The sequence below is a fragment of the Brienomyrus brachyistius genome, unplaced genomic scaffold (genome assembly GCF_023856365.1).
Source record: "Brienomyrus brachyistius isolate T26 unplaced genomic scaffold, BBRACH_0.4 scaffold45, whole genome shotgun sequence".
NCBI classification, from domain to species: Eukaryota; Metazoa; Chordata; class Actinopteri; order Osteoglossiformes; family Mormyridae; genus Brienomyrus; species Brienomyrus brachyistius.
Genome location: NW_026042320.1, coordinates 1773166 through 1786902, shown reverse-complemented (window position 1 = coordinate 1786902; position 13737 = coordinate 1773166). Strand labels below are relative to the sequence as shown.

The following is a 13737-nucleotide window of genomic DNA, read 5'->3' as shown; positions in this document are numbered from 1 at the left end:
GAAATACACACCACAGGCCAAACTAAGAAGCATATTAAACTAACATCAGGATCAGGCTGCTGTGACGTCATTATTCACTCTTAACCATCAATATTTGCTCCTTTTCTCACTCCCCTCCATGTCGCCTGCATTCTCTGCCGTCAGCAGCCTCTTGCTGTCTCTCCCTCTTCATCTTTACTCTCAGCACAGCAAAGTTTACATGAAAGCAGTTATCAGTAAACAAGTGGTGCTTCTTGGCATGATGCTCAGGAATGGATTTCTAAGGATTTGTTACCTGAATGGGAATGATTAATATATGAAGAACCTTTGACTCACATACTGTATACGTCTATCATCTGACTGGCACTAATTATCTCACTGTCTCTACTTACTTTCCTGCTTTTCTGTGGTTGCCCAAAAACTCACGATTGTCACACTTCCTCTTCATGATGACAAGCTACTCACTGTGAATAAATGCTGACTGTAATAAAACTATTTGCATTTAAATCACACATTAATAACGCAAAATACCTTAAGTAAGCAAGTATAGCTTTCTACAGTAATGGAATATAAAATTAATTAAACCTATTACTGTTTACAAAATAACACATTCAGCACTATATCAGACTTTACATCAGCTTTCTGACCATTATAAATATACCTGAGTGAGCACCGTTGTTAGTTTCTAGGAGAATGTGCAGTTAATAACATTTCCTGGTAATTTAACCAGCGTAACTGCACATGAGGCAATTATTATAATTATAGTCGTAGTAGGGGTAGGGGGCGCTATAGAGCGAAAGGGTGACTACGCCACTCTGTAACTGTCGCTAAGACGGTTATTTTATAATCACCTTTTGCTGGTTTGATTTAATATAGAATGTATACTGTGAAATGTATGTCAGTGCCCTCTGCTGACTATTTAATTGATCCGTGTTAACCCTTGAATACATGGTCATGTGACGGAATAGGGTAGGAGTAAATGCATGCTGGGAGATTTATGGAGTCAACTTGTGGTTTGTCGGCTTGTCACGGCAGGATCTGTAATAACTCCTAAGCATTTGGTCAGAAGGCGCACACGGTAATTTATATTTATTGTATTTACTTGTTGTCTTGTATTGAAAAGTGGAATTGCGGTGATGTATGAGCCGCTGTTTAGCGGTAATATCATGGATCTTTTAGAATGTCTTGTAAGATTAAATGTAATGCAGGAATTTAATAATATGTTTATTTTATAGTTTTTCACGGTGTCTAGAAGAATAAAGACGGAATAAACTTCAACATCTGTCAGGCGTATGTTTTCTGTACCAGATGAAGAACTTTGGGAGCTGTTATATCTTCTATAGTAAAGGTAACCTTACAGTAAATGACGTCTGCTGTCATCTGATGCTATATAGAAAATGTAATTAAATAAGATTAAATTTACCTTCTGCGAGGGGCACCCTAATATAATGATATATATAATAATTATAATATAATATAATTATATAATTATAATAAATATAATATAATTATAATATAATAATACACTGCTGTCTGTCTGCCATAAAATAAATAAAAGGGGGAATTGGAATTGCATATGACTATGGAGATTTTTACTAATTCACATAAGGGACAGCATAAAGGGTTGTTTAATTCAGTATCAGAGGAATTTATATATTTGTGTGATTATGATAATCACACTATTATAACTTGATAGTACATCTCTTGAATTGAACTAATTACAGTGTCATGTATAACACTGCACTTTTTAATACATTGTTTGGCAGAACAGACTGCAAAACTGTAGTCTCAATGGAAAGCTGGATGAAATTCCTAGGGTGGCGTAGTCAGCTGTCCACTGAGTCTACAGTTTTGTAGCTCGGTCTGTCACAGTCTGGCGCAGTTGGCAGGATCATCGTCCTGAGAGCAGAGACGCGTGTTCAGTGCGAATGACTCTTCAGTTGTTTTTCTATTTTTAATTACCTTTTTATTCCTATCCATGTCTTTTTTTCCTTTTGTATGCTCATTATTTAGCCAGTACAGCTGTTTTTATTGTAGTCGAAAACAACAGTGAGTGCCAGTCACTGGCAAATCCCTTGGTTCCCGGTTCCACTCCATCTGTCCTCTGGTGGTCCCCTTGAGCTGTGGACCCCTTTCCAGTTTTCTGCAGCCAGATCCTCCTGAGCCGCACGGAAGCGGAAGTTGGCAAAGTGAGATGCGGCAGTAGGCCTATGCATGCAATTGACTGGAGTATGGAGAGTAAAGCCTTTCGTTTTCTTTAATAAAAGTTGTCCTTGTATTTTCTCATATGCGAGAACATCACAACTGCCACTGCACTTGTTGATGTGTAAGTGTGCCCTATTCAAACAATAAAGAGAAACTACATGCAGCACTGAAAAACTATTCCACGGCCAAAAAAAATGTAAACATTCTTTCTATATCAGAAGCTAGTCTCTGACTGAAATTTCTATAAATCTTTATATAAACTGATAGCAATTAACCTAAGAGTGCATGCTTGGATTTTAGTATCTGCATGTACTGTGGAACTAAAAAGAATCATAATCAACATATATAATTACGTAAATGAAAAACAAATACGTTGCATTTTCCTTAATAGTTTTGCACGTTGCCATAATTTATATTTAATTTAAAGTATGAAGCACCCAAGCAAAGTTTATGTTGAAATAATACTCAAGATTCTTAAGTCTTAGCTCTGGCACAGTGGTGGATCTAGAAAATTTTACATGGGGTGGCAAGATATTTTAACAGAGTGGCATGGAGGTTCAGTGAGAAACCGACTATCATTCAGAATCGTGGAGCTCAGGAGCATACTTACACTGAAAAAGTGACAATTTATCTAAGCATTTGGACTCTCATGGTTAAAACAATGCTGATTGTACTTTTCATTATCACTGACCAGCTGTTTTTCTTTGTTGTGCTGTGCAGCAGAATGTTTCACAAACATATCCAAATTAAGAGCCTTTGCACGCTGATTCTCAATGCTCAGCAGAGTTTCCAGGTCCGCGGTGTTCATGCCCAGTTGTGCTATTTTGAAAACATAGTTTCGGGTAAATATTAAGAGGTCATGGGTTGCGGATTTTTGGGCTGATTTCATGATGTTATACAGCAGCAGACTGCAAGGGGAAAAAGAAACTAATTATTATCAGTGCAAGTGGCTCCTAATCCTGAGTAATGCTGGATCTCTAGCCACCTAAAGTAAGAGACAAATGCACACGGAAAGCAGGGCTGCCGACTACCATGCATCTGGCATGACTTTCACGCTCTCAGACACTCACGCAAGGAATCTTCCACTATATTATTCCACTATAAGCCTAAATGTAGCTACATCAGAAGCGTTGGTGTAGTTTGCAAACCCTACATACCATTTAGAACAGGGGTCACCAACATGGTGCCCACTGGCACCAGGATGCCCCCAAGGACCACATGAGTTGTCCACGGACCTGTTCTAAAAATACCACAACTCACCAGTGGGCAGCGACTAAAATTTCATTTTATCTTGTTGCTATTCTTCTTTAATCACATTTGTATTTATATAGATTTGAAAATGACAATATCCAAAAAAGCATTTAAAACGTGTTTATTCTACATGAAGTTTAGATAAGTTTAGGTAAAGTCTGTTCTGGTAGCCTTTGTATGGCTCAGTACCCGTGAAGTAGCTCTCAGTTTCAAAAAGGTTGCTGACCCTTGATATATAGTATACCCCAATCTTGGGTGATATATCCTAATCAGTAAAATAACAGTCGGCTAAATTCCGCATAGTGATCTCATTAACTGCGTGTTGTTGCTGAAATACATCACACAGACATCGGGGGAATGTCGAATCATCAGAATATGTAAGATTTATACATTTGGTTAAGTTGAACGCATTTGCTGTTGAATGCAATTCCTATCTCATTAACAATTACTGGTTGAAAAATTGCTGTTAGTGTCTTAAATCATACTGCTGTAAAAGTAAAATTTACAACAGAAATCAATATGCTTAGAATATGGGTTAAGATGGAAAATAATTTTTCCATCCCAATCCCAATCATGTTGATGCAAATTTACAGCAGTGTGGATTCTCAGAAAAAAAGGTACTCTGACATAAAGATCAGCAATACAGTGCAAATAACATTTAATTTCACATTTATACAAAAAAAGGACAGGGCATTTCGATGATAAAATCTGTAGTGAACAATAAGTCGCATCAAAACAAAACCTGGTATTCGGTCATGCTACCTTAAGGTTAAACATTACTTTGTGCAAAGTTCCTTGTTCTGAAATAAATACTTTCTGCAATAGCACATCCAACCATATTCACACAGTCTTTATCGTTATTTATTTATTCAGCCGTTTTTTTCTTACTGCCAGCATCTCATAAAAAGGGTCAGTGCTCACAGCAGCAGTGATGCTCTGTATCCACTTGTCCTTCTCCTCAGGGGTTGGCGCCGAGATGCGGTACACCACATGATTTCCTTCTACCAGGTGGCCGTCCGCCTCCGTTTTGCAGGCTTTCATCAGCTGTCTGCTGTTGTTAGGGATGTACAGTTCAAAGCAGTTAGGCTTCCTGAGATCCTTCACCTCACGGATGCTCAGATTCTCCAGCGGAATGATCACCCTGGGTTTCTTATCCGTAGTATGTTTAAAGTAGTAAAGGCAGTTGTCCATCAGGATGAACCACCGCCTTTTCCATGTTTTCACCCGTCCTCCTCCCAGTTTGAAGAGCCAACCCTCTCTGTCAGGGTTGAAGAAGGCATTGTTCCCATTGTCTTCAGGAATCTTGAATGGCTCATTCTTTATGCTCTTATAAAGATTTCGGAGGAGATCATCTGGCAGGTTGCCTCCATCATTGATTCCTCGATTCATGGAGATGAACCTGTCTACACTGGGCTTGTCTCACACATTTGGATTATGAAGGCTAGTGTTTAGCATGATTATGGAAAATGAAAGTACATAGCAGGTGTCAATGTTTTGGAAGACTCCAGGATTGCATTGACAGTACCTCTGCGCAAAGGCCTCCATCATCCTGTCAATCTTTTGTGCTTCTCCTGGCAGACGGAAACTCCAGAGGAACTGCCTGAGAGCCTGTACCAGGTTGAACCCTGCGAATTCATGAAGCCCAAGAAATGTTTGGAGGACTTGGATATTGAAGTCGTCTCTCTCACCCAGGTAATCCCCAATGGCTGTTTTGTTCAGCCCCTCTCCCTTGTATAGGAGCTGGGCGATGTCCTCAGACGTGTGCCGGAGAAGATTGTTTTGTACCATGAACAGGATACCCTTCTTAGGGTCCATGTTGAATTTCTTTCTTCCCATGGCGACATGCCTATTCTTTTCTAAGATTTGGCTGCGTTTGGTGCTGGATTCAAGGCCCTCCACTTCCATGAGGGCCTCTCTCAGCGCCTCCCGCAGCCTCTGGATCTCCAGCAGAAGGGCTCCTTTCCTCAGCCGGATGTCCTCAAGTTCAGAGTGCTTCTCTAGACTCAGGTCCATGGAGACTGCAGCAGACAGGAAAAGGAGATCGTCAGCGGGTGTGGAGCTCAGCCGGTTGGCCATCTCTGCCAGTTTGGTTGTTGGTTCAACTCCCATGGCAGAGTAATCGTAACATTGTTAAGCCCTTGAGCAAGTCCCTTAGACCCAAGTGCTCTGACCCCAAACTCTCATCACTTCGGACAAAAGCATATGCTGAATATATGTAATCCCAAAGGGCAGTTACAGAAGACCCCAGGACCGGAGTAACGTGGGAAGCAATTACTGATGCCTGGAAGCTTTGGGGCATGCAAATAAACTGCATCCAAAGGCTATTGGCTAATAAAGAATGCTCTGAATGCCAGGCATTCGTCCAGCAGTGAGATCGTAGAGATAATGAATAAAGATAAAAAGTGTGAATAAAGATAAAACATTTTGATTATATTTGCGAAGCGATGCTGGATGTGCTGAGCTCGCCGGGAAGGTCATGTGGTCCACATTCCCTCCCCATGCACACGTGATCAGCTCAATCACACCGAAATTGTCGGTTTGCTGCCCTTCAGGGAAACAATCTAAAGGGTGTTACGGGAAAAGTAATCGATGCAAGAGCCAATGATGTTCTCCTGGTGCCTACCCTTGTTTATGTTATCGTTACTGACACAAACAATGATGAAACATGATGACCGCACCATTAACGTGGAGTTGCACTAACGTCTGTTTTTATAGCTAACCAGCAAGTCAACCTCTCACCCTGGTAATGCAACAGCGCCGGTTAAACAATACGTTTACACAGAGTGCTTGTGATCAGTGGCCTATACTACGAATCAGGGTTACTGGCTTATCGAGGTAACTTGACGGATTTAAGGTACCACAGTTTAAATGAACTTCATATTTGTTCATCGGGATGTCTGAATCGGTGCTAATCAGTACTACTATGCCAGTTATGCAATGTAGTTTTGATAAAACTTTTCTGTCATTTAACATAAGAGGAAAAAAATAATTATACTGTAATCAAATTGGCTGATATAAAATCGTTTAAAACTGTGACAAATTTTGCCTTTTTTTACAGTGTATACTTCCAGTCACAAGGTAGCAGATACGGATTTCTGAAATAGCAAAGATAAAGGTCAATGAATAATATCCCTCATCTCTTTTAAAACTATAGGTAAGATGCTGTTTTGATATCCTGTCTAGGGTTGGAGTGTAACAGTATTCACGGGAAAGGGGAATGGGATAAAGGGACAAACAGGGTGAGGGCAAGAAGGGAACACCAGTGGACAAAGGGATATTTTTTGTATTTTCATTTTTTTTCATGTATAATACTGACACTGAACAAATAACCCGGTGCAAAAGACTTTGGGAGTGACCACAGCCAAAATTACAAACAAAATCCCGAACTATCAAGTGCGACCCACAGCTAATCTCACCTAAGTGCAAAAGAAAAGGAAACCAAAAGACAAACACTCCACCTCACTCTCTGACCAAATAAACAGAGTCCAACACACACTTGCAAAACAAAATAGCAGTCACTCCCTATGCAGCAATACAATCACACATACATAACTTACACACAAGTCAAAGCAACAAGGGGGCTAGTGAAGACGTAAACCAAAGAAAACCAAGCGGGGAGACAGCAAGCCAAACTGAGGTCGCGGGGGGGACCGGAGCCTGTCCTTGGAACAACAGGCGTAGGCAGGAACCAACCCTGGGCAGGAGTCAACACTCTGCAGGGCGCAAACACTCACAACTCAGATTTGCCAATTAACCTACCCTGCGCACTTTTGGACTGTGGGAGGAAACCGGAGCCCCTGCTGGAAGTCTTTCCCCATTCACCAGATTATATTGCCAGAAGACTGAAAATTAGATATCAAATACTAGAGTGACATAAAAACAAAAAACAAGTTTGCTTGTAATGAGACGCAAAACAGAAGATTATCTCTTTTTATATTTTGAGAAAACATTTTAACATTTATCCAACCGGTCAAATGGTTTAATACTTCATACAGCAGCATTTCTAAACTCATTCCTCAGCCCACCAGACAGCTCCACGTTTTTGCTCTGTCCCAGATCCCTGCATGCATGAACCAAACAGTCACCTTTTACTGCTGTGCTGAGAGCTTGGACAGAGTAAAACTGTGGATCTTTGCAGTGGGGTCCAAGGACTGGGTTGAGAAACCCTGGCATAGAGGAGACTGCAGTGAGAGCCAAGAAAAAAAGAGATTAGAGAGGAAGGTAAAATGCTTCCATTAGCATGGCAAATAAGCTGCAAGTACAGACCCTGTGCTTCCATTACAAACAAAAAGCCTGTATGACCCTCCTAAACACACAAGTCAGATTAACTTAACCAGGGGAAATAAGCATAAAACTTGGCAAAGACTAGACTATGAAAAGGGAAGGTGAACATCATACTTACACGAACTTCTGCTAAAGCAAATGGACAAACCCCTTTTAACTGAATCAAGTTACTTTAAAAAATTAATAATTAAAAAATAAATCAATAAAAATTAAGAAAAACACAATCATGCTTTGAACTAATACTGCAGTCAGTCCTAAATGTTCCCATGACATTCTTTTCGTCACGACGCACACTCGGTACATACTGGTTGAAAACCATTTATAATTCTTCATGTATCAGTCTATGATGGAGCACCCCAACCTGGGCCACCCATCCAACATGGCAGATTTCTGCCCCCTGGCCCCGGAGACTAGCAGACCAACCTCTGGAAACAGGGAACCAGGGGGACATGGGCCGCTGACTGGATGGGCGACTCCAGAATGAGGTGAAGCAGAAGGTAGACTCCACAGCAGAGGACCGAGGAATGTAGACCAAAACCAGGGAACCTGAAGTGGCAAGAACACAAACCAGGACAGACATATAAAACCAAAGCAAACGCATCAGTGGCACAGCCCACCAGCTTGTGAAAGATGGCTACCTGGCATCATGAATCCCTTAATCAAAAACCTTTGTGATGGCAACTTTGCCACGCAGGACTGATCCCTTCTAAAGACCTCAAGTTTCAATGCAAAGTTTCCGAAATGTTTTGAAACATTAGTCAATGTGACTGCTGTGGTATTGTTCCAGGCAGGGAAAACAACTTAGGAGAAAATTTACGTGCATGTTGGGTGTTTGTGGTACTGTTGGGCTGAGGGGGTAATTGAGTGACTATTAACCTTTGAAATCCAATTATATTATTTAAACAGGTTAGTAGTTAGACAGTGTGATTTAGATGAGGATAAGGATGTTTTATTGTCATTACAAAACGTGTTCTACATGAAGGGAACAAAATGAGGCACTCAGATCCGGTGTATTAGCAATAATAAAATAAAAATAAAATCGAAAGAACAATACAATGAATAATATGGTAACAATTTAAATAAAATAGAATAAAGACATTAAGATAGATTCCATTAGGAGAATTTAACCATGGATGTAAAGTGAGCAGGTGTGAGTGTAGCAGAGATTACTGAGGTCTGTGTGTAACAAAGTATATGTGACACTGGCTGAGGAAGCAGCAACGTGTGTGTGTGCAAAGTCACAGTAATAACCTGCAGCACTGAGGGATCTATTGCAGCGAAGCCCTGACATGTAACACTGGTGATGAATAGCAGTGTTAGATATAGGTATAGTGAGGTACTTATAATTATAGTAAGTGTAGGATCAAGGCCTGGATTAGATTTAGTTAGAAACATACAGGGCAAATCTAGATAACACATACACACACAGATTACATATAAATATAAATTTAGGGGCAGTGTGTAGCTCAGTGTGCTAAGCCTGTGATCAGAAAATAGCCCACTTTAGCCCAGCCTGGGCACATCTGTGGGTCCTTCAGCAAGGCCCCCAGCTCCCTGGGTGTCACTATGACTGGCTGCCCATCACGGCCAGCTCACTCTGAGCAAGTTGGGGGAGGCAAAACGAAAATATCTTGATTGGGATCAATAAAAAGTATTAATTCTTATCCTACGGTCTGAGCATTCGGTCAATCCAAGTACAGAGAGTGGTAATGTGGACAATGCTGCTTGCATTTCCGGCCCAGCAAGGTCTGCTGCTGCTCCACAGCTATATATATTCAGCACTGACCTTTTTCCATTCAGTGGTTGTTAAAATAACTTTGTGTAGCCTAGTAATGGTGTAGTGTAATATTCTTTTGTTTGTAATATAAGGGATTAAATAATATCTTCCAAGTGAGATACAGGCCCTCCACATTTTCAGTCAAAGGAGACCAGACAGCATGAAAGCTCTTCCTACAGTTGCCTCTGCTGTATCTCAGATTTTCAAAAGGTAACATAGAAAACACATCTTTAACCTATTGTCTGAAGGCATGGGGTCTGGAGGACTTCCACTGTGTGAGAGTTGTTCTTCCACCCAGCAGAGAGGAGAAGGCTGTGGCTCTGGCCTGTGAGGCGGTGTATTGTTTTTCTGCGGGGAGATGTGAGCATCGGGTGAGACTCGACTCAAATGCAGCCACTTTGAGACAGACGTGGACTTTAAGGAAACACAGACTACACATGGAACAGCAATGACTGAGCTGGGGAACGCAGTGAGGGCAGACATATTTATACACAGCACACTAATCAGCGACAAAACAGGTGTACAGGGTTAGGATGGAGAACTATAATGGGATACAGGAGAATTAGGAGGGTTACAAAGGGCCAGCAGCGCCCTCTGCTGGCATGAGTGGGAGGAGACATGAAAAAATAAGAGATTACAGGTCATGACAGGAGCACCAAGCACAGCAACAGTGGGGTCATGCTCAATTATCACACCACATATATTAGAAAACATTATGAAAATCTGTTCCCAAAAATTGTTCAAACATCAGCATGAACGAAACGTACGACTGGTTGTACCTAGGCTACACTGGCACTGACAGCAGAGTGTAACAAATTACCAGCTACGACATATATCTGATGATTCAGAAGAAAGACAAGTTGAAAAAACAAAGTGGTTAATTGACTATTGTATAATAATCAAATCACTTCATAATCATGTAATACATAATATGTCACGATGGGAAGAGGGACAATCCAAGGGCAGCCTTGTGGGTTTTATTGCTGAACCAAAAGACATGAATAGAACCCAAGAGGAGGAGGAGAGCACAAATAGGAGGGAGGGAGGAAGGAATAAGCAGGAGGAGTCGGGGAGAACCTACTAACACGGGGAGCAGAGAGGGGTCCTCCTCCTTTTTGAGTAAAACTAATTGCTTGTGACATGGTAAGAGGCAACTTCTTTCTTGAGAGAATTTCTTTAAAGGGCAAGACAACCAAAGCTGTAAATCTAACAGGAAAAAATAGCCTTTGTAGAATTCTATGTGAAGACCCTCTGGGCCAGGCGCCCTGCCGCTCTGCATTGTTTTCTTTGCATGTACAACTTTGTACTCCATAATTTTAATATTTTATCACGAAGCCTGAAGAGCAATATGAACTATATCATGCTTTAAGTAAATTGTCTCATCCATTATTAGATTTAAACACAGTCATAATCCACAGCAAACTGCACTTACAGCCTTCATCCTGCTCTTCTGTCTCTGACGTGCTGCATCTAAATGGGGACTCGTCAAAAAGCCAAGTGGAGCTGTCATGAATGAAGGCCTTGTTCAAGCTTCCCCAGCCTGACAGCAGGTTAGTCTCTCATTTGACTAAAGTATATTTAACTTCTACAGAACTTTGCAGGCTCATCTAGGATAGAGAATTTCTGCTGCTGAGCGCATTAGAAGAGATTCTCAGAGGGAGATACGAGTCCTAGGTGCCTGCTGGGTACATATTCAAGACAGAGTTAGGACCGACTCCAATAATTCTGCAATAAGTCTCCCAGATTACGGGAAAAAATTGTATTTTACTGAATATTTCATTTATGGAATTTTACCTTAGACTTGGTCAACAGCCATGTGGATAAATTTCAGAACTACAGACGGTCTGTGGGTTGGGGGGGACAGGCAGGTTGGCAGGTGGGGGCACACTGAATGCTCCTAGGGGTGTGGTGGGTGTGCTTATATGATTTACAGGAGCCGAGGCTAACAAAGGCACTAAACTGCACAAACAGCCTCATATACGAAGTTTTACATGAAAAGGGGCCATGGGCTTGTTGGCACTATGTTTCTTAGCACTCTGACTAATACAGCCAACTGGACCCGTCTACCTCTTCAAAAACATCCATGCAGAGTTTCCTGCCTGTTTCTGACAGCTTTCACTGTTTTTCTTTTTTGCTCCAGTATCTTGACCTTTACAATCTGGAGGATTGCTACCCTCCAACTAGCTGTTTTGGGTCAAAATGGCCCCATCTGCGTTAATTTGCATCATTAATTACAGCATAAATCGATACATTCCAGATGAATTTTTAAGGTAATTTCAACAAAAGCCTGTAAAATTGTTAGTTCTGTTAGGCAGAACTGAAAATATGATGGTAAATGTATCACAGTGCAATTGTATTAAAAATAAATCAATGACTTTGCATGACTATTTTTGCACGACAGATTTAAATTTCATGTTTATAGTTCAATTTTATGTTATATAAACAAAATAAATTTTAATACAGTGCATTTTTTTATTAATTCAACAGCACCCATGTTCAATCCACTTAAGTTTGGAAGGTGTATTGGAAGGTAACACAGATATTTCTTAAGTGGGCATCCAGAGATATCGTCCCCCCTCCAAGCACCCCTTTTCTCCACTAGTTCTGTATGGAGCTCGACAGGAGGAATGGAGAGGTAGAGAAAGGGGTTAGTCTCACACATAATGTAATGCAAAATAAAGAGTAAATACAAGTGCCATGAAGCAGAATTGAGCTCCAGCAGGCCTCGACTTACAGTAAAGGAATTGTAAGGCAGACATGCTAACAAAACAGCTTTACATTCCCAATTCCAAACCATTAATGGGCAACCTTAGAGTGACAACAGCTAAAAAAAACCTTAGCTATAAGCAGGAATGAAACGTTGTGAAAAGCCAAGACTCCACATGAACATGTTCTCCCCTTGCAGAGTCAGATCACGCATTTGAAGTGTTCCCAAGTGTTTGTGTGTTTTAGGTTCCTGTTAGTGAGGGGTCCTTTGCCGTTCTGTCTGACATCCAACATAAAGTCCACTGTGTCTCTACAACTTAAGCTGAGTCAGTGTAAGTGTGTGGCTCAGTAGCTCAAGTATTTGGGCTTGTAATACAAAGTTTGCTGGTTTAAATCCAGCTTCAGATGGATAACTGTATGTTTATGGGCCATTGAGTTATGAAAAATAATCAATGTAGTGAATCACTATATTCTCAAATTACTTGTTGTACTTTTATGAACAACACCATTTATTAAACAAACAAATCTACATTGGCAGAATGAAAAATTAAAAATGAAAATAAACTATCATTTAAGAAACTGTGGAAAACTGAATTTACAATATTTGTAAATTGAAGGAAGAGTTCATTAACTTAAAACCGTTTTTTGATGGATTCTTTTTTTTTACAGTGTATGACGCGCTTGAATTCACTGAGCTCAAGTGTATGTGAAAATTAATATATTTACATCTAGTATGTTTCATGGCTTCACTGTATTTCCCTGTGCAATGATCAGTTTCATCTAACTGGTGATGTTAAAGGCAGAGCTGAAATTTAGTTTAGTCATGACCTCAAAATTTAATTGAGTAGGTATTCTGTACAACCAGACGGAACTGCTGGTTGGGCTGGTCATCACCTGCTTTTTCTAAATGAGGTCAAAATGTAAAGTTTCAAATTGCACAATATATATTAATCTGTTTTTACAAAATATTTTTTATGTGTTTGCATCTTATATTTTGTATAATGGGCTTGTACATTTGATTCTTCCTTGATTTCGGTGTAATGAAGTGTAACTAGTGAAAAAGAGAGAAGCTTTTGGGAAGCATTATTGAGCTGATTGTCCAGAGTCACTTGGGTGATAATTAAGGTCAATATAAATCACCTATTACCCACTGTAATCCTTTGTATTCCCCCGCACACTCTGTTAACAAAATAAGAGGGTTGAAGTTAAATCAGGTTAAAAAGGTAAATTTGATCCTCCGCCTATCGTGGAAGATGCGTTCCAGACCCATCAGCGATAGGTGAAAATCCACGATACAGAGGGATCATATAATTTTTTTTTTTAAGTTTAAGCCTTAAAATACCCCTCCCACATGCTTTAAACACATGTAAACTCATTAAAACAACACATATATCTGTATGTCGGGCTAAGGATATGAGTGACATAATAATAATAAAAATGAAATAATTATATGTAATATATATATATACACACACAACTTTCTCTCTATATATGTAATGGAATATATAAAAATAAAAACATATATGGCTCTTACA

The 13737-nt window shown here is 40.2% G+C and overlaps 1 protein-coding gene and 2 pseudogenes across 1 annotated transcript in view; 1 reads left to right on the top strand and 2 right to left on the bottom strand.

The window, feature by feature from the left end:
• LOC125723043 (cytohesin-2-like) overlaps positions 1 to 13737 on the top strand; it is a 333559-nt pseudogene that overhangs the window by 218117 nt on the left and 101705 nt on the right.
• Positions 1 to 13737, bottom strand: part of LOC125723051 (G-protein coupled receptor family C group 5 member B-like) — a 154705-nt gene that overhangs the window by 60509 nt on the left and 80459 nt on the right. The window lies entirely within an intron of this gene.
• The window catches only part of LOC125723040 (cytohesin-1-like), a 458952-nt pseudogene continuing 449291 nt past the window's right edge, over positions 4077 to 13737 (bottom strand).